Source organism: Epinephelus lanceolatus, chromosome 4 (genome assembly GCF_041903045.1).
Source record: "Epinephelus lanceolatus isolate andai-2023 chromosome 4, ASM4190304v1, whole genome shotgun sequence".
Classification (NCBI taxonomy): Eukaryota; Metazoa; Chordata; class Actinopteri; order Perciformes; family Serranidae; genus Epinephelus; species Epinephelus lanceolatus.
Window position 1 is genome coordinate 41853771 of NC_135737.1, and position 20531 is coordinate 41874301.

The window sequence follows — 20531 nt, forward strand, 5'->3', positions numbered from 1 at the left end:
CATTTAGAAGTCACAGCATCTCAGCTCTGCAGATTTTATGCAACTGGAAGATTTTGCATTGTTACACATTCCGCTGTATTTTCATTGTAAAATCCCAGCCACATTTTTTTTTGTTTGGATAAAGTCTTTTCACCTAGAATTCATGACAAATTAATTGTGCTTAAGATAATTCAATCAGGAGAGACTCGTTCTTAGAGAAGAGGGTATTCATTTACACGTGGACTTAAGTATGAGAAATGTGAAAAGTCTTTTAGACCCCCAGTTAGACCTGTTCCAGGATGGTGGTAAACATAGTAGCTAAGGGAACCCCCTCTGTGGATTCTAGACGCTGGTGGTGGTGAGATGAGATGAAGAGTGAGCTGAGGATGTGGATGTGAAGAGGACAGGGCTTTTAATGAGCTTGTCCTGGGCTCTGGATAAGGGGACTGGAGGTGAACGGGTAGGAGGAGGGTGTGACGATTCTGCCTAAAGTGACAGCTGACAGGAGCAGAGAGGAGAACAGATTTAAAGTTTGGCAGCAGCAACATGAATGCTGAAGGAGATTGTGACAAAGTTTGGCTAACGAGGAGAGGGAACACCCATAGTCAGTTGACTGGAGGAAGAGGTGGGATAGAGAGAGTGAGAATTGTGAATGAATATAGCATAAAGAAAGTCTCCCTGAATAAACTTATGCTTATCGTGTTACAGGGCAACAGATGAATTAAGACGTCTATTTGCAGTCTATTTGTTACATCTAAGCTACACTCCAAGCCTGTCTTTGTTAAACTGGTCCATTATTACACCATTCCACACCTTATAATTTAATTAGTCAGTGCAGTGCAGGTTGTATTGTGTCCTCTGTGTAGAAAGGCAAATAAGGGTGTGGAGGTTTGGATGATGAATGACCATGTAGCTCATCTGACATCTGCATCTTGTCACAGACTTTTTATCAGCCGTAACGGTCTTTCCCTAACCTTAACCACAGTTGTATGCGATGATGATGTGTGAAATGTGGCCACTGACCAAGCAGGGAGCATCTAACAAAATAATAATAATACATTTTATTTATAGAGCCCTTTTCATAGTACTCAAAGACACTTTCCATTTGTTAAAAACAATCATAAAACAGAATACAGTAAAATTCACACAAGATCATTCAAACATTAAAAGACGTTTTGAAAAGATGAGTTTTGATGAGTGATTTGAACTGGGAGAGGTCGGAGAGTGTCTTGAAAGTGTTTGGGGAGAGAGTTCCAGAGGGAGGGAGCAGCTATGGATAAGGCTCTGCTGCCCCAGGTCAGGTGCTTGGTCCTGAGTGGTGGAGTCAGGAGGTTGGCACCAAAGGAGCGGAGGCTGCGGTAAGGAGTGTGGTGGTGGAGGAGGTCGGAGGGGGCCTGGATATGGAGGGCTTTATGAGTGAGGATAGGGACTTTGAATTGGATGTGCTGTGGCACGGGGAGCTGGTGGAGGTTCTGGAGGACAGGGTGATGTGATCGTGGGAGTGGGAAAGGGAATGGGTGATAAGACGGGCAGAAGAGTTCTGGATGTATTGGAGTTTATTTAAGACTTTGGATGATGTACAGTGAAGAACGCTGTTACAGTAGTCAATTCTGGGGAAAAAAGATGTTGAGCACAATACTAAATTGCTGGAATATCCCTATAAGGATGATTAGCCAGTATGAAAATGGAGGCTGTGTTTCATGGACACGCATCCTTTGAAGCTGAATGGGCATATTTTGTAGATTTATACCTTTTGAGAGTTTTTCGACACTTTTATGCCCGCCGAAGGTGGTAAATCAAAACTTAAGACCCCAAAAAGGTTTCCACTCTGACCAGCAACTAAATGTCCCATTCAGGAGAAATTTACGGCTCACTGTGGTGTCATGTTGCAGAATCTATGGCTGCTGACAGACAGAAATCTTAAATGTAGGAGTGGACATATTCTCCAGAAGATGGATTTCACAACTTAACTCTTACCCTGTAAAGCGGATGCTCTACACAAGCTTGACAATAATTACACTGCAGAAAATACTGGATCCTTGGATGTCTGTGGAATTTGAAATTGAAAGTGGTGTGTTTATTGGCCTCGGTGCAAAAAACAGGAGCCTTCAGAATCTCACTGGAAGGGGTGCCCTGGTAGCTCAACTGATACAAAAAGCTGAGTCTTTATCAGCAGCCGGCCGATCCTTAGCGACTTGTCCCCCCAAAAAACATACCGTAGCTTAAACCTGAGAGAACAAACTTCATGTTCTCATGAGCATATTTCTATATTTCCCCTCCGACTGGTCATATTTACATTCCGTGTCACTTCCCAACAATAGATGTGGCTACACTTGTGTTATCACATTCACTGTAGCATGCTGTTATGAAACGTGTTGAAGTGACTTCTCAGCGCTCAGTGTTAATCACTAGACCTCTCTGATAACTCTTCAGAGAGACAAAGAGGTGTGTTGTGAAACAGCTTCATTTGTATGCTGAGTGCTATGGGTGGGGGGTGGGTGGGGGTTTTGGGGTAATGTAGCTACGGATACTTGCAGAATTCTGCAGTTTATAGTTACTGAACAGACATTGTGTTTCTCTGTTATGGTTTTTAGACAGTCTGAGGTCGTGACTGCTCTGAATTGTAACACATCTGGTGAACGTATCTGTAACTGTTAATTTTAGAGGAAATATCATAAATTCCTATCTCTAATTGGATTTGCTCTGAGAGTGGGTAAGCAGACACTGCAAGTTATTGGAAATTGTCTCTAGACAGCCTGTTCTCATTCCTAGGTTGTCAAAGACAGACAGTTTGTCATACTCCACTGTGTTTGATATCGATGCCAAAGGCAACCTTTAGTGTCTTTATGAGGTGCACCAGCGTTCAGCTGACTCCAGTGTAAACCATCTGTGGCAATACTTGGTATATAGGGCAAGAAAGTCTGTGTAGGATGGGACAACACATTCTCACTCCGACCATGTCACATATTGACGTTTGGTCATGGACTTTCCACATCCAGATACGACATGTAAGGTACACTGTTAACGCTCTGGGACGCCGTGTCAAGTTCTGCCGGTTTCATGCATTGTCTTCTTTCAAAATACACTTCCATTTTCCCAGGAAATGTACAGTTTGTATGCAGTCTCTTTCAAAATAAATGCATTATGTCATACAACATTGCAAATTTACATTTTTTTTCCTTCAACAACAAAACCAAAAGAACACGGTTTGGCTTTATAAGCGTACGAGACATGAACATGGCTCTCCTGGGTAAAAGTCAGTGTTTGTTGGCCCCATCCACCACAGCTCCCACCTGCCCAACTAAGACTTTCGCCGCTTTCGCCTTTGTTCTTGTCCTGCCACATTTTCCCCCTTTCCCCCATTAAATTGTAATGGCAACCAGCCACATATCATGCCAACACAAAAGGAAGGCTTTTTTTGTCAGTGTCTGATGCTATAAATCACTGTCCAAGCGTCGGATTTCAACGAGTATTTCCGAGTGAGATCGGGTAGGATGGGAGGTAAGTGAGGTGGAAGGATCAAACAAACATGGACTTAAACCTAGGAGATTGTAGTTTGTGTCCCGTGTGAAAGCAAAAGTCAGAGTTTCACTGTAATGCATTGTAACTTAGGTACCTACATCCTGTGTAAAACTAGTTTCAGTGTAAGATAAGATACACCTTTATTGATCCCACAATTGAGAAATTCCAGTGTTACAGCAGTCAATGGGAAAGAGTCAGATTAAAGATTTCAAAATTTAAAAACTTAAAAAACTAGACGTACAAAAAATACAAGAAACAGCAATAAATAATAATTATATTAATGAGCAGTGGATAACATTACAAATGGTTGTTGCATGCTGACGTCACTTGTGACTTATTTAAGTTATGTTACCTTATGTTACATAATGTTATTTAAAGTCAAAACATGATCTTTTTATTAAACCCAACCAAGCAGGCTTTTCTTTTTGTTGCCTCACCCAAACCGCGACTGTTTCACAACATTAACCACGTGTTACAATGTGTTTCAGCTGTGGGTCACTTAGAAACACCATAGGGTGCCCTGTGTATTCAGAAGCTGCAGAGTGGGACAAAGTATTGACATTTGATGACTTGGGGTCTGATTTTATATGCAATAGTTTTGTAATGCTATTTACAGTCAGGTCCATAATTATTTGGACAATGATACAGTTGTCATCATTTTGGCTCTGTACACCACCACAATGGGTTTTAAATGAAACAATAAATACCTGCTTAAAGTGCAGACTCTCAGCTTTCATTTAAGGCTTTTTTCAAAAATGTAGTATGAACCGTGTAGGAATGACAACCATTTCTTCACACAGTCCCCCAACTTTAAGGGCTCATAAGTATTTGGACAAACTAACATAATCATCAATTAAACAGTCAGTTTTAATACTTGGTTGCAAATCCTTTACAGTCAATGACTGCCTGAAGTGTTGGACACATAGGCATCATCAGTTGCTGGGTTTCTTCCCTGGTGATGCTCTGCCAGCCCTTTACTGCAGCCGTCTGCACTTCCTGCTTGTGTTTTGGGTGTTTTGCCCTCAGTTTTGGCTTCAGCAAGAGAAACGCATGCTCAATTGGATTCAGGTCAGATGATATAACTTGGCCATTGCAGAACATTCCACTTCTTTGCCTTAAAAATGTCTTTGGTTGCTTTTGCAATATGCTTCAGGTCAATGTCCATCTGCACTGTGAAGCATCGTCCAATGAGTTTTGAAGCATTTAGTTGAATCTGAGTAGATAATGGTGCCCCAAACACTTCAGCTTTCATCCTGCTGCTCTTGTAAGCAAGACAAGACTTCACTAGAATAAATACAGAGGGTTTATCACAAGATGCAAACCATTGATTAGCCTTAAAAATGGAAGGCCAGATTAGAGTTTGTCAAAAATCATCTAAAAAGCCTGTACAGTTGTGGAACAGCATACTATGGACAGATAAAACAAAGATCAACTACCAGAATGATGGGAAGACAAGAGAAGGAAGAAGGGAAAGAACTGCTCATGATCCAAAGCACACCACCTCATCAGTGAAGCATGGTGGAGGTACTGTTATGTCATGGCCATGTATGGCTGCCAGTGGAACTGGTTCTCTTGTATTTATTGATGATGTGACTGCTGACAAGAGCAGCAGGATGAAAGCTGAAGTGTTTGGGGCTACATTATCTGCTCAGATTCAACCAAATGCTTCAAAACTCATTGGATGATGCTTCACAGTGCAGATGGACATTGACCTGAAGCATATTGCAAAAGCAACCAAAGACATTTTTAAGGCAAAGAAGTGGAATGTTCTGCAATGGCCAAGTCATATCATCTGACCTGAATCCAATTGAGCATGCGTTTCTCTTGCTGAAGCCAAAACTGAGGGCAAAACACCCAAAACACAAGCAGGAAGTGCAGACGGCTGCAGTAAAGGGCTGGCAGAGCATCACCAGGGAAGAAACCCAGCATCTGATGATGCCTATGTGTCCAACACTTCAGGCAGTCATTGACTGTAAAGGATTTGCAACCAAGTATTAAAACTGACTGTTTAATTGATGATTATGTTAGTTTGTCCAAATACTTATGAGCCCTTAAAGTTGGGGGACTGTGTGAAGAAATGGTTGTAATTCCTACACGGTTCATACTACATTTTTGAATAAAAGCCTTAAATGAAAGCTGAGAGTCTGCACTTTAAGCAGGTATTCGTTGTTTCATTTAAAACCTATTGTGGTGGTGTACAGAGCCAAAATGATGACAACTCTATAATTGTCCAAATAATTATGGACCTGACTGTAGATTCTCCACAAATGTATGTGTGTAGCTGCTCAAAAAAATACACAAAAGAACATAATATTTGAGTCATATACTTAACTTAATCAAACAATAAAGCACGATCTATCTTCCTCCAAAAAATGAAATGAATACAAAAAGGAAGTAAACACTGCACACCTAAATAAAAGATGTGTAAGTGTTAAAGGTTTGGGCTGGATAAATGATGGAAAAATGATGAAAAAGAGTGATAACATGAGAGAAAATATGCCATTATTACTAAGTAGGTTGTATTATATAATCACAAAATACAGAAACAAATAAAAGTGGTTGTGTGTGCGATGGGAATAAGCCCAGACATTAAGTTGTTTTGATGTGTTTGTGACAGATTCATACATAAATAAAATGCCTGACAAAAACAGGACACTCAGTGAGAGTTAAAACAAAACCACCTGTGTAACATAATTCAGACTATATCCTGCACTACTCAACAAATCTGATACCCGCTCTTAATATCACTTGTATTATTTTGCCCATTGCATCTTCACCTCTCCTGTCATTCCCTCACCTTCCAACAGTTGTCCTTAGCTCCTCCCACCATCCCCAAGTCACCTGATCTCCAGCTTTCCCACACACCTGGACCTCATTACCCCAGTCAGCTCCCTCAGTATATATTTGGCCATTTTCCCCTCTGTCCCCTGCCAGTTTACTACTCTCTACACCTCTCTGTGTTTTTAACCTTATGTCCTCCATTTATCTTTAAGCAAATATGAGAAGTTTGCTGCCAGCACTTCTGTTTGCACTTCACAGACAATAATCACCTGGATTACTTTTGATTCAGAAGAAAATCTTGAGTATAAACCCAACCTTATGATTTCTAAATGGATTTATGGATGTTACCCGCGATGGACATCACAGATCCTCTCACCTCTGGACAAAGTAAGTTGCACTGACTCTACGTGTTTCTGTGGTTACTTATTCCAAAGAAAATTAAATGAAAATGGATGCCTGGTCCCAGTGGTGTTTTTAGGTCCAAATGTTTTATGAATAACCCCGGACTGAAATATCTAGGCTATAATATATATTTTATGCCTAATGATAATAAAAAAGCCCTGGATCTATTAATCTGTCATTCCATTCATGCATTAAAGCCCTCAATAAATAATATATCATTGATCAAACATACAGGTTTTGAGACCTCTGTGTCATTCAAGCAGCACATTTTATGTGACTGGGTGCATGCACTGCTTTGTTTTAGTCTCACATTGCATCACATTACAAACTAAATGACCCATTTCATTTCACATTGGAGAGGGAAGCAGAAAGACAGACAGACACAATGCACACATTTCACTGCTTAAACTGTGTCTGGAAATTGGTGGAGTGAGCGGGTGAAAGAAAAAACATTTAATATGCCAAATAAACTAATGTTAATATAGGCTACAGCAGTGTAAGAAGTATGCTACTCATATCTGTTAGCTGAATAAGAGTATTAATACTACAGTGTTAAAATACTCTTAAAAGTAAAAGTCATGCAAATAACTTCAAGTACCAAAAGTAAAATAAATACTAATTATGTAGAATGGCCCATTTCATTTATTATTCTGATCAGAAACTAAAGCAGACAAATAAATGTAGTGAAATTAAAAAGTACAATAGCACCGCCTGAGATTTAGAGCAGCACAGAAAGGAGCATAAATGGAAATACTTGAATACAAGTTCTTTTAGAATTGTACTAAAGTACAGTACTTCATAACTAATCTGGAAATTAAAAAGGGGGTAAATAAGATGCCAGAGTGTATAAAAACAGCATCAAATTGAGGTTGTTCATACAAAAAATAAATAAAGAAATAAAATTCCCATAGACAATCTTCTTGGACCCCCCTACAGAGGTCTGTCCTCAAATCCTAGATATGCCCCTGCCTGCTCACTGCTCGTGCATCTCTTTCTGCTATCTTTCCTGTTTTCTGTCTTCCTCTTATTTTAGCCTCTGAAGTAAAACTGAAACATTTATTTTTTCTGACATATTGTACCTACAACATTCTGTCACAAACTCTATCCATTGTAACAAATTGACATTGTGATTATTTTTCCTCAGTGACATGCTTATTTTTAACGAGCAAGCTAACCCTTAGCTCCAATGTTAAAGCTAGCTTGTAGTTGCCACCTGTGTGGGCAGAGTGTGCTGTCAACTGGAGTGACACAGTGGCAACCTTGCCAGCTTTTTATAGGAACACGTTTTCTGCATACCTTCCAGTTTAATGCAGTGAAAATGAATTCTTATCTTTTCAGTCTATTCATGAGAAGCTTGCGGATTTCTCTTCAGCTGTTTTTTAACATGTATTGTTGCGGTTATTTGGAGCATGTGGGCTTGAATGATATTGTTCATGAGTGCACAGATAAGCCAGACCAAAGCAGTAAGCAGTTCAAAAACCATTTGACATGAAGGGAAATCCTAGTGTAGGTGCCTTTTATCAGATGCAAAGCCATGCTCTTTGCACTAGTTTCATCTTCCTCTGTGGGTCCCCGTGAGCTTGTTTATTTTTAGAGGCATCTGCATGTAGACATACATGCTTCCATCTCCTGCAACACAGCTCTCTATCACCTCACTGCTCCAACCATGCTGGATTCGAACCTGTCAGAATATTTTGGGTTCAGCTGTGACAACCCTCAGGCATCCATGTGGGATGGTGCGTGTTTGAGTGTGCATGTGGCAATGCGATAAAAGACAGATGTCAGACATAGACAGAGATAGCATGGAGAGGAGGAGAGGCGGAGAGCGGGCCAGCCTTGGCCAAGTCGCTTGGAGTGGGTGTAGAAAGAGAGTCAGAGATAGCAGCACAGTGGCACATGTATAATTGACAACCTATGCTTCCTCTCCATAGAGTTTATGACATTTTCTCTCTGTAATCTACTTTTCCTGACCGGCACTAAAGATGGTAGTGGGCTGGGCTGTGAGTCGGCGGCTTGGATGGAAATGGCAGAGCATAAGCTTGGCAAGGAGAATGTGAAGGGGAGAAAATGCCAAGGCAGCCCTGACATTTTTTTTTCCTTCAGTGTTGCACTTTTACCAAGAAGCAGGTCTGTCACTGATAAAAGTAGCGAGGATGGGAGGCACTGGGGTGAAGAGAAACTGTGCTAAAGCCAGTGAGGGTATTTTGTTTTAGTATTGTGGGTGGCATCTAAATAGGTGTTGATGTGAATGATGGGAAGGAAGAGTGAAAGTGAATGACTGAGGACAAAGTGCCCAGGGTTCAGTGTTGCTGATTCAGGGCTGAATATATTTTCTTTTCACTGGAGATTATGTGTGACCATGTTTGGGGGGTTATGCATTTGTGTGGTGCCACTGCTCCAAGAAAAAAACTCTGGTTTATTGCAACTTGGGTCCTATTTGTAGTTTTAGCCATCTATTTGGCAATTCATTCAATACTAACAACTGAATGGCTTCCCATTACATTTCTGCACAGACACTGACTGACCTCATGCTCCCTATGGAGGGAGAATCCTAGACTGTGGTGATCCCTTGACATTTCACTGTGCCATCATCACTTTTTCCAGAACTTTGGTTTTTGACCAAATGTCAGCAAAACAAATAACTTCTCTGACAGCTGCATTTTGTGATAAGTGTGCATTAGCAAATGTTAGCTAGGATTGTGAAATAGGTACACCTTTTACCTGCTAAACATCAGCATGTTAGCCATGGCACTGTGACTGTTAGCATGCTAATATTAGCATTTAGCTCAAAGTGCTGCAGTGTATAAGTGTAGGGCCTCACAACCGGTTCAGCCACGGGGTCCAGATTTCTCCTTAGTCATTAGTTCAAGGTCCACATATACATTCACTATCATACCTGTGTTTGGCCATGTTGTAGAGCTAGCTTGCTGTCTCTGTGGTGTAGCTGTGCAGTAGTTTCTCATTCTACAACAGGAAATGGCACCTTAAAATTAAAGCTCCGTGACAGAAATTCACTGCACTTGAAAATAAATTGTGCTTTTTACAAACTTGACATATTCCTTAGTCACTTGAGGTCCATTCGGAATGGACTGCGACCCACTTTTGGACCACGACCCACCAGTTGGGAACCACTGGTGTAGACTTAAAGGATAACTTAGGTATTTTTCAACCTGGACCCTATTTCCCCATGTGTATGTGTGCATATGATTCATAGGTACAACTCGTTGACCGGTTCAGATCGCCAGTGCTATCTCTGTAAATAGCATACTAAGCGTTTCCCTTACCTCTGGGCTGTGTGTGACATCATCTCGCGAGAGCTTTGCTTGTTGCCAGAAGAAAACAGAGGAGCCATGCTGAGCACCGCTCAGAGTGGCGCTGGTTGTGGCGCTGCAAGAACAGGATGTCACGCAACACCCCGTACAGCTTTCACAGGCTGCCTTTGTCGGACGGCGAGATGCTGAAGTTGTGGCTAGTTGTGCTACAAATGGATGCTAACACACCTGTCCAGACATTGCGCCTTGCAGACCACCAGGTGGAAACGGCTGTCCCACGAGTAGAGAGAGCTACAGACACTGTGGCGCAAAGCTCTCGCAAGATGACGTCACAGCCCAGAGGTAAGGGAAACGCTTAGTATGCTACTTACAGAGATAGCACTGGCGATCTGAACCGGTCAGTGGCGAAAAAAAGCACTTTTAATGTGCAAACTTATACGGGACGCATTTGCCCCCATTACCGTTTTAGCTCATTTCGCGACTCCCAGGTGCATCCGCCTCCCTCAATACTGAACCAATTTTAAAACGAGTTGTACCTATGAATCATACGCACACATACACATGGGGAAATAGGGCCCAGGTTGAAAAATACCGAAGTTATCCTTTAATACTATCAAATTAAAAATACAGTGAACCATACGACTTTTTCACGTGTCTGACATCATCCTAAGTCTAGAGGTGCATATGCAGTGGGCCTCACAACAAACCAGAATGTGAGAGATTTTGGGATTAGGCTTTATCAGCAGTTAATATTTGAATAAATGGACGCCATCTGTATTCAGTTCTCATCATAAATCCATGTTAAACTCTGATGAATGTTTACAATTGACAAGTCCGGGTAATGGTTTTATCTTCCAAATAATTTTCCTTGGTGTTTGTTTAAAACCTGTCCGGCAGCTTGTGTTTCTTGCACTGTCTGACTTCTTCGTACCAGTGTTGCAGCATTCCAAGATGTCCGTAGAAAAAACATTGAACTTGCCGAGTTAATTGCAGATAGGGAACTTAAACTCAGGACAACCTGTTCTCCTTGCCAGGTCATCAAATACCAACACTTTGTCACGCCCTGAGGAATCTTATAGTGACGGACAGGTTACCCTTTAGTGTCTCTATGTAACGCACAGCTGAAAGGTTAACTTCAGGTTAAGGCAACACAGTTACTTGGTTTGGTTTAGCAAAAAGATCATGTTTGTCACCTGAGCAACTTCAGTGTACGACGACTCTACGTAAATAAAGTAATGTTATGGTGAAACAAAACTGACTTTTGGTTTGTCACAGGACACAAACTGCGGTCTCTTGGGTAAAAGTCTTGTCTTTCTCACTCTTTATACTACGGCAGTCGCTTTCAGCATCAAGTAATGTTGCTAATGGATTTACAATGGAGTTACTTAAAAGCTCTGTGTATCTCATGAAGACGCTAAAGAGTGCCTTTGGCGTCAATATTACACGAGGGGAGTGATTAAACATTGATGACCGGGGGATGAGAACGGGCTGTTCAGGAGGTAGAGCAGGTTGTCGAATCAATACTTTCTCACTCCGACCTCGTCACATATCGACATTTGGTCATGGACCTTCCATGTCCAGATATGATGTGAAAGGTACCCTGGGTGTGTTGGTTGATGACGTTCTGGGACACCGCGTCAAGTTCTGCACGTTACATGCATTGTCTTCTTTCAAGATACACTTCTGTTTTCACAGGAATTTTACATTTACATACAGTCTCTATCAAAATAAACGTACTACGTCAGTACAACAACGTGAATTGACGTGTTTTCTTCTAACAGCTAACACACGTGGTTTGGCTTAGGAAAAAAGAACAGGGTTCGGCTTTCTAATCTTACGGGATGTGAACACCACTCTCCTGGGCGAAACTCAGTGTTTGTTGGACCCATCCACCGCCACTCCCACTCGCCCTACTTGGACTTTAACCAACTTAATTTTTGTTACTGTCCCACCACGTGTCCCCCTGACGCCGCAGAGCACTATGAAACAACACCGGCTGCGTATCATGCCAATGTTAAAGGACGGCTTTTTTCATCAGTGTCGGATGCCGCAAGTCACTGCCCAAGTGCCGTATTTTGACGACTTTGTGAACGTTAAACTGATAAGCAGATGCTGCCAATTCACTGAATATGGCATGTAGCGTAAAGGCGCTTTTAATGGTTGGAGCATTAGAAAAGTGTGTTACAAATGTAAGTCAATTTACCATTTAACAAAATAAGACCATGGCTGCGTTAATCCGGAAGATGCTTTTAATTCCACACAGTGTTTTTTCCCCTGCCCACAGCATTTTTCTGCTGAGCGGAGATGAGGTCCGCTGTAGGTCACAGTCACCTTGCCTCATGGTGCTTTTAAAATGACAATCACAGTTTGCAATCTGCGACCATCAACAATGTGTCCAACACTTAAATCAGCTCGTTGTCCTTTAAAACGCAACAGCATGACCACATCTGCACTGTGACCTATGAGAATACTAATACACAAACATAAAACACCAATTCATGCTCACCAATACAAAAAAGTGTAACTATAAATTTTCTCAAATAAACAGCAAACACAGAGAAGCTGAACTCCAACAAACAAGCTGTCTGTCTTACTTTCCTCAGCCCTTATTTGAAAGCATGGGACACCCTAGAGAGACACAGAGGACCAAAAACGTCAAGCAGATTAACTAGATTCTCTTTCTCTCTCCATCTCGATTGTCTTCTCCTCCTCACTCTGCATTTCCATCCTCCCATCTCTCTAACCTACCCTGACTCACTTTCTCTTACCTTGTATTGTTAGTTATTCCATGCATTGCAATTTCTCTCACCTCTCTGTCTTATTTCCCTCTTCCACTTAGCAGCTACCTCTCCGCTCGCACATGCTCCCCATCACCGGTTTCTTTTTTCACACCGTTGCTGCCTTAGCTTCCAATTCTCCCTCCCGCTCCTCCCCACTTCTTTCCACTTTCTTGAATCCAACTCATCATGCTTCTAACCATCCAGCTAAGTGTGCATTGTTTTGGCACCATGCTGTTCCACATCATGGCGTATAGTGAATGTTCAACTCCCCCGTGTCTCTCAAAAGAGTTTTATCTCCCAGTACAGTGCTTATCTGTGGTCTCTGGGAATTGTATGAAGAACATTGAGCAGGTGGAGATAGGGATTGTGTATTGCTTATTCCAATTTAAATGCAGGAATTTACATTTCTCCACATTAACAATGAATTAAGTTATGCTATGTTGCTAATTAGCATAAGTGGTATAGTGTAAAATTAGCTTACCGTTGTAGCACAACCTACAGGAACCATATTGTGAGTGATGACTTCCTTGCTTGTTCTTGTGTGTGTGTGTTTCTTCCAGTCTGGCCTCCGTGAGGCATGTCTTCATGGATGCATAGTTATTAATGTCTTGCAGGCATGAGCTACATATGATGTTTTAGTGTAACACTTCCCTTGAAGGTGTGACTGTGCTCTGCAAATACACTAATATGAGCCTCCCACTGACAGCAAATCAACTGAGGCAGTGTTTTCACGCACGCAGACAAACTTGAAAGAAATGAAATTCCTGATGAAAGCAAACATGTTAATCGAATAAGTTCAATTTTCAGACCAAAGTAAAAGGATTTGCCCCCTGGCAGACTAGAGAAGGTTATTTGATTTCTGAATATGAAGTGATTTTTCTCCCTGTGTTCTCGCAACATGTCTCTGAATGTCTGTGATTGGCTCAGCTTGACTGAAGGAAGTAATTTACACAATAGTAAATCATTTATTTTGTTAATAGAGAGTGGGCAGCCCACCTCTTTAAGCCTTTTATTGTGGAAAAAAAAGAAAAGGCAGATAAATGGACTAGACTTTTATGGCGCTTTCAACATGAAAGCAGTACAAATCGCTTTACAGCGTTTCATATTCACCCACGCATCAATAGCAGAGGAGCTGCTATGCAAGGTACTCATCTGTGGCAGTTTGGGGTTCAGTGGCTTGGCCAAGGACACTCAAACATGCTAACAGGAAGGATCCGAATTGAACCACAAACCTTGCAAGTGCTAAACATCCTGTTCTAACACAGTTTTATTTCTGAATCTAACATCTAAAGAGAACCAATCCTGCTCATTTTTAGGTTCTTCAAGGTTTCTACTAGGACATGTTAACATGCTTTAATGGTCAACAAACATTCTATTTTCCTCATACCGTATTCACCCTGCGTGAGTAACCATCCATTTTAGCCGACCCCCTCCCGAAAAAGCCCAGTCTGCTCTGATTGGTTAGCGTTTCAAGGTCTTCCATATCTTGGCATCTCTGCACCGTCATTGCAGCTGAGGAATGACTGTAACAAAGCTTAGTGTCACTTTCTGCTCTGAAAAACACCAGTAGAAGCTTCTAAACACATCAGGACATGTTCCAGCAAGAAAATAATTAAAATCAGAGAGAAAATGAACATTTTCAAATATTTTAGCAATAGAACAGATTATTGATAAAGACCTATAATTATTTTGGTCAAGCATGTCACGGCCTTTGTAAAGTGGAGTAATGTGTGAATATTTCCAGACAGCTGGTTTCGATTCCAGACTGTTCAGAGTTCAGATGCCAGGCTTTTAACCAGAACCAAAATACATGATCACATCACTCCATTTTAGCCTCCTTACTCTGGCTCCCAGTATTTAGTAGAACAGATTTAAAGATTTTACTGATTACTTTTAAGGCTCTTTATGGTCTCTCTCCCAGCTATATCAACCCGGTCTCACCCCAAAGTCATCGAAATCCAGCGCTTGGGCAGTGACTTGCAGCATCAGACACTGATGAAAAAAACCGTCCTCTAATGTCTGCATGATATGCGGCCAGTTGCAGTCATAGTTTAATGATGCTCTGCAGCATCAGGTGGAAACACGGCGGGACAAGAATGAAAGTTAAGGCAGCAAAAGTCTGAGTAGGGTGGATGGGACTTATGGTTGATGGGTCCAACAAACAGCGACTCTTACCTGCGAGAGTTCTTTTTTCCTAAACCCAATCACGTGAGTTAGTTGTTGGAGGATAAAAAAATGTCAGTTTGCGTTGTTGTACTGATGAAGTGGGTTTATTTTGAAAGAGACTGTATGTAAACTGTAAATTTCCTGTAAAAACGGAAGTGTATTTTGAAAGAAGACAATGCATGTCCCAGAATGTCAACAACCAGGGTACCTTTCATGTTGTATCTGGACATGGCAGGTCCTTTGTCGATATGCGACGAGGTCGGAGTGAGAATGATTTGGCTGTATCTCCGACCTCTTAGTACCGTACACGCCAGGACATACTTTGAGGATCTTTGGGCAAAGGTCCTTTGTCTGTTACGGCCTTGAGGGTCTGGGACAGTCCGCCTGAGGAAATCAGGTCAGCCGGGTCTGTGATCTCTTTTAAGTCCCTTCTTAAAACATACTTTTAATTGGCAAGCGTTTCCTGATTTTACTAGAGTTTTAAGGTCCTTTTGAACGCTTTCATTTCCTCAGTTTTTATTCCTGTTTTTTTTTTTTTTTTAGTTTTATTTTAAAACCTGTTGTTTTCATGTCCTGTCTCTTTTAAGCGTTGATTTGTAAAGCACATTGTAACTCTGTTTTGAAAAGTGCTTTATAAAGAAAGATTATTATTATTTTTGTAACTCACAGGTACTTAAGGACATGTTAAACAAGTCAGCAAGTGGGTGCATGAGTATATGTATATGATGCTAATTTGATGTACCTGAATTCAACAACATCTTGTCCTGCACCACTGCTCAAACTTTGTGGTTACTATTTAAAGCTTGTGAAGGTGTTACTTTCAAAAAAAATGTTTGCTTTGACAACAGGAAATATTATTGAAACTGTCAGTTTCTGAAAGGTAAGGCAAGACGTCAGGCAGACATGAAAAAAGAAAAATGCTGACTGAACACTTCGGCAATAACGAGAAAATCATACATCATTATATTGCCATCTCTTATTTGGTTAATATGGAATTAATTTGAAGGCTACTTAATGTAAACACTTGGCGTGGCATGGCAGGAGCAGATGACTAGTAAGAAATCCATCACACTTTGAAAAAACGGTTGGAAATTAAGTGTGAAAAACAGTATGAAACCTGAGGTTGTTGCTCACAGGGATTACTCCTTTTAACTTTGGCCACATTTAATACAAATCTCCTTCATTATAACACTATATGTAAGACACAAAATACAGAAATATTAGGTTCCCTGTCACAATTTTGTGATGGGCAGGCCATCTGTCAAGCGCTCCTCTTCCCCAGTTCTTGTTGGGATATGCTCCAGGCCCCAGGGTACAGAAAATGAACAGTCAGGATGAGGCTGGTGATATTCTATATTTTTGTCATTGTCAGCAAATCCCATGAAAAGACCACAACTAATATTAGGCTTGCTGAAGATGAACTGCACCTCGCCTGGAAAGTAGACGAGATCAGGCGGCAGCAGCAGGGGAAGGTGACAAAAAGCTGCAGTCAAGTTGGACGGGTTCCAGCAGCCTTCAAAGAATAAACAGGTAGTAAGAGAAATACTGACATCCTGTTATATCCATCTGTCAGCTACATGTAGTTTGCAGACCATGTTTTGTTACTGTAATTATCAACCACACAAAATGTGTTAAACCTTCATTGCACAACATGAGACCAATAATTTAATTTAATTCCTCAGAGACCTTTTAACACAGCTTACACCTATGCTGCTGATGAACACCTCTTTTCTAACAACTAAATCAGTACATTATTACTACAGTTACTACAAAATTGCTTCAGTGTATTTGTTGAGGGATGGTTTCAGATTTGGATTCGGTGCAGTGGTGAGTATTTATAGCAGTGGGACGGATCATGTGAGATCAAGTCAAAATTAACAACAGAGCTCATGTTCATGAAGGAGCGTATCAGCCAGTGCAACAGTGTGACTCACTGATGTGTTGTAATAGTTTTTGGACAACAGTGGAGCTCCATGGCACAGAGCAACACGCTATATCAGACGTTGGCAGATAATACTTGTTCATAGAGTCAATTCTTTGTTGGTTCTGGTCTTTTGATTTCCATCCATCCATCCATCCATTTTCAACCGCTTATGCATAGCCGGGTTGTGGGGGCAGCAGACTGAGCAAAGTTTTCCAAGAGCCCCTCTCCCAGCAGCGCTTTCCAGCTCCTCCTGGGGGATCCCGAGGCGTTCCCAGGCTAGGCGAAATGTGTAATCCCTCCAGTGTGTTCTGGGTCTGCCCCGGGGCCTCCTACCAGTGGGACGTGCCCAGAACACCTCTAACAGGAGGCGCCCAGGAGGATCCTGATCAGATGCCCGAACCACCTCAAATGACCAGCGGCTCTACTCCGAGCTCCCTCTGGATGTCCGAGCTGCTTACCCTATGTCTAAGGCTGAGCCCAGCCACCCTTCTGAGGAAACTCATTCTGGCCACTTGTATCCGTGACCTCATTCTTTCACTCATTACCCAGAGCTCATGACCATAGGTGAGGGTTGGGACGTAGATGGAGCAGTAAATCAAAAGCTTTGTCTTCCGGCCTAGCTCCCTCTTCACCTCGGCGGAGCAGCACAGCGCCTGCATCACTACAGATGCAGAATTGGGAGTGAGTGACCACCCCAGGCCAATGAGTTCAAGTATCTCGGGTCTCTTCTCACGTCTACAGAGAATAATCACCTGAATCTGCAGCTCCCCTCAGCGTAACAGAGCTTTATCAGTAGCGTGCTTTTTGTTTAGCTCTCCAGCCCACAACTGGTTGTACTGATTCATTATTAAAAATTATGTTGTTTTGTCAGTAATTAAAATCACATTAAAATATAATAGAATGCAAATTGAATTCCTAAATTATTACCTATAATTAGTTACGGTCCACTTAGTTACAGTAGCTGCATAAATGAAGGATTGATTGTGGTATCAATTATTAGTGTAACCGCATAGCTTTCTTCTTTTAGCAACAGAGGTAGCCTACCTCAAATAACCTGTTTTAAAGGATGAAACAAAGAGGAAACTCGGCTCCAAGTCTGCTCCACACCCACAAGAAGAAATCGGGTTACATTGAGGCCCAACACAAATCCAAAAGTACATTCATAAACACTGGCCACTTTGTCCCATTCCAACATTAAGCGTCTCAAGAGCCTTGTTGCTTTTTGTTTAGCCCAGCGGGCAGTGCTCAAGATTGCAACACTCTCCTCTGTTAAAACCGTTTATTTCTGTTGACAGCTTTATTATAGCTTTCCACTCATTTGCATAGGTAATCAGCCCATACTTCCAGAACCTGTTAAGATTCAAGATGGCAGCCACTAATTGGAAAAGGGAAGGCAATAAAGCACCGTTTGAGGTTGAGTTTCCAACTTCCTCTCTCTTTGCGTGGGACTAATAAAGTGAGGTCCCTGCAGCTTGGGACAGATTAACTTGTTTTGTTTTTTTGGCCTCAGATGAAACATATGAAGCGGGTTAATTGCCTTGGCCCAGCTGGTAATGGCAGAGAAATCGTCTAAAGCATATAATCTTTTCAAATCCGTGGCTCTTCCACAATGCTGACTTCAACAGCCAGGAGAGAAGGAGGGAGAGTGGCAGACAGAGACACAAAGCAGTCTCGCTCTCGACAGCCGTATTGACTCTCTGTGTTCACAACAGTGATATTTACCTGACTGAAGCAGCACAGAAAGAGAAAAAAAAACATAATTCGCCCATTTTCATACTGATTTGCGCTCGTCAAACAGTCGCTATCCTGCCACATGCACACACAAACACACGTCCACAGCCCTCTGGGTCACTGCTCAGTCATTTCCAAACTACCAGCTGCATACTGATGCTGGCATGAACACACACACACATGCGTTTGCTCTGCAGGCCTCGAGAGCACGGCTCATTGTGACTCCTGCCGTTGCAGAAATGGAAATTTTAATGAAGTGAGCGCAGCAGTAGTCGTCTCCTTGCCCTTCCTGGTGCGGGAGAATGGCACTTTATGCACGCTGGCCAAAAATGGACCAGCGATTTCATTAGAGATAGAGGCTAAAACTCCAGTCAGCCTCTCCCCTTATAACCCCAGCCCTCCTCATGCCCTCACGATGTTAAGGGAGAGGTGAATACACCCTTATTGACCTCATTCATTCCTGCTCAGCTTTTAACCACTTCTTCCTTTGCTGTTTCTCTTTCTTTGACAGGACAGGACAGGTCACCCTACTTTAAGCTCTTTAATCAAAAAAGAGTCATCTCCTGTGTGTCCTTTTCAAAAATGGAGGACTTTCTTTCAGAGCTGCAACTGGAAAAAGTCTTGTAAAAACTGTGTTAAAATAAAAATTTCTGCAATAGTTGTAGTTGTGTCAGGTCGTGTTTTTTCATACAGCCCTTCATCAGATGATGCAGCTCCATCCAGAATACTATCTGCAGTCGGAGGCCCTCAACAAATTGAACAAGGTCAAATGATTTAAGAACCAGCCTATGATTCAAATACCAATGTTTCTTTCCAAAAAAAAACTGTATAATCCACAGATGTGGCTGTGAAGTGTTTATTTTTTAACTTATTTTTTCAGTAGAAAGTAGTTTTGGTTGGGTGAAGAAACATGTGCTTGTTTTTCTTGAGAGGCCACTATGTTTGAATGGTTGTTGTTTTACTGTGGCTTTTGTGTTCTGATTGGCTGCTACCTCGGCCAGGTCTCTCTTGTAAAAGAGATTTTCAATCTCAATGGGACTTTCAGGTTAAATAAAGGTTAAATTTAAAAAAAAGGCCCTTTAAATTATATTTCCACTTTTTTTTAATGCAGCATTTCTTATGTTTGTTTTGTCCAATTGGGAGCAGAACTCCACAGTGAGCTAAATATTTGACACGTTACAGCTTTACAAATTCGATATGGCTGACATGCTGGCAAACAGTTGCCTATTTTAAACATCCAAGAGACTCAGAGCAACATTAGCATTTAGTTTGAGTTTTGTGTCTGTCCTGTCCTGACCTTTATGTCCTATATTCACTCTCCTAGCTTTGTTTTGGTGTTCACCAATACAAATACACCAAACTCCTGCGGGAAATGCATAGACTGTATAGACTGAAGGTTACTTTAACAAATTACAAAGTGGGGGGTATTTAATTATACATAACTAATTACCACCCAACACAGAGCCGCAGCCATGGACATCACATTAGTTTATGGTCTGGATTTTTGGAGGCAGGAGTGACCGTATTTGGATGAAGGGGTGGAGCTGTGGAGGACCAAGGGATGGCTCTGACTCATGGTGACACCACACCTTTATTTATGCATAACAGCCTTAATCTTACTATATAATGACGAAAACTCTGTCTTTCTGTGTGTCTGTTCCACGTGATTCTCCTCACTGACTTGGTCAATCCATGTGAAATTTGGCACAGTGGTAGAGGGTCATGGGAGGATGCCAATGAAGCAATATTACATCAATTGGCCAAAGGGGGGCGCTATAGCAACCAATTGAAATTGCAAACTTTGAATGGGCATATCTCATGCCCCGTATGTCGTAGAGACATGAAACTTTGCACAGAGATGCCTCTCCTCATGAGGAACAAATTTGCCTCAAGAACCCATAACTTCCGGTTATATAGATTTTTCGCCATTTTGAATTTTTTGAAAAACATGGATTTTTACCAAACTTGGTAGAT

General features: G+C 41.6%; 1 long non-coding RNA gene across 1 annotated transcript; it reads left to right on the plus strand.

Annotated features, from left to right (window-relative positions):
- Positions 1-6440: 6440 nt before the first annotated feature.
- LOC117259740 (uncharacterized) lies at positions 6441-19202 on the plus strand. Its single transcript, XR_004501873.1, has 3 exons — positions 6441-6669; positions 16275-16432; positions 19069-19202. It is a non-coding gene; the product is annotated as an uncharacterized LOC117259740 (long non-coding RNA).
- The last annotated feature ends 1329 nt before the right edge of the window (positions 19203-20531 follow it).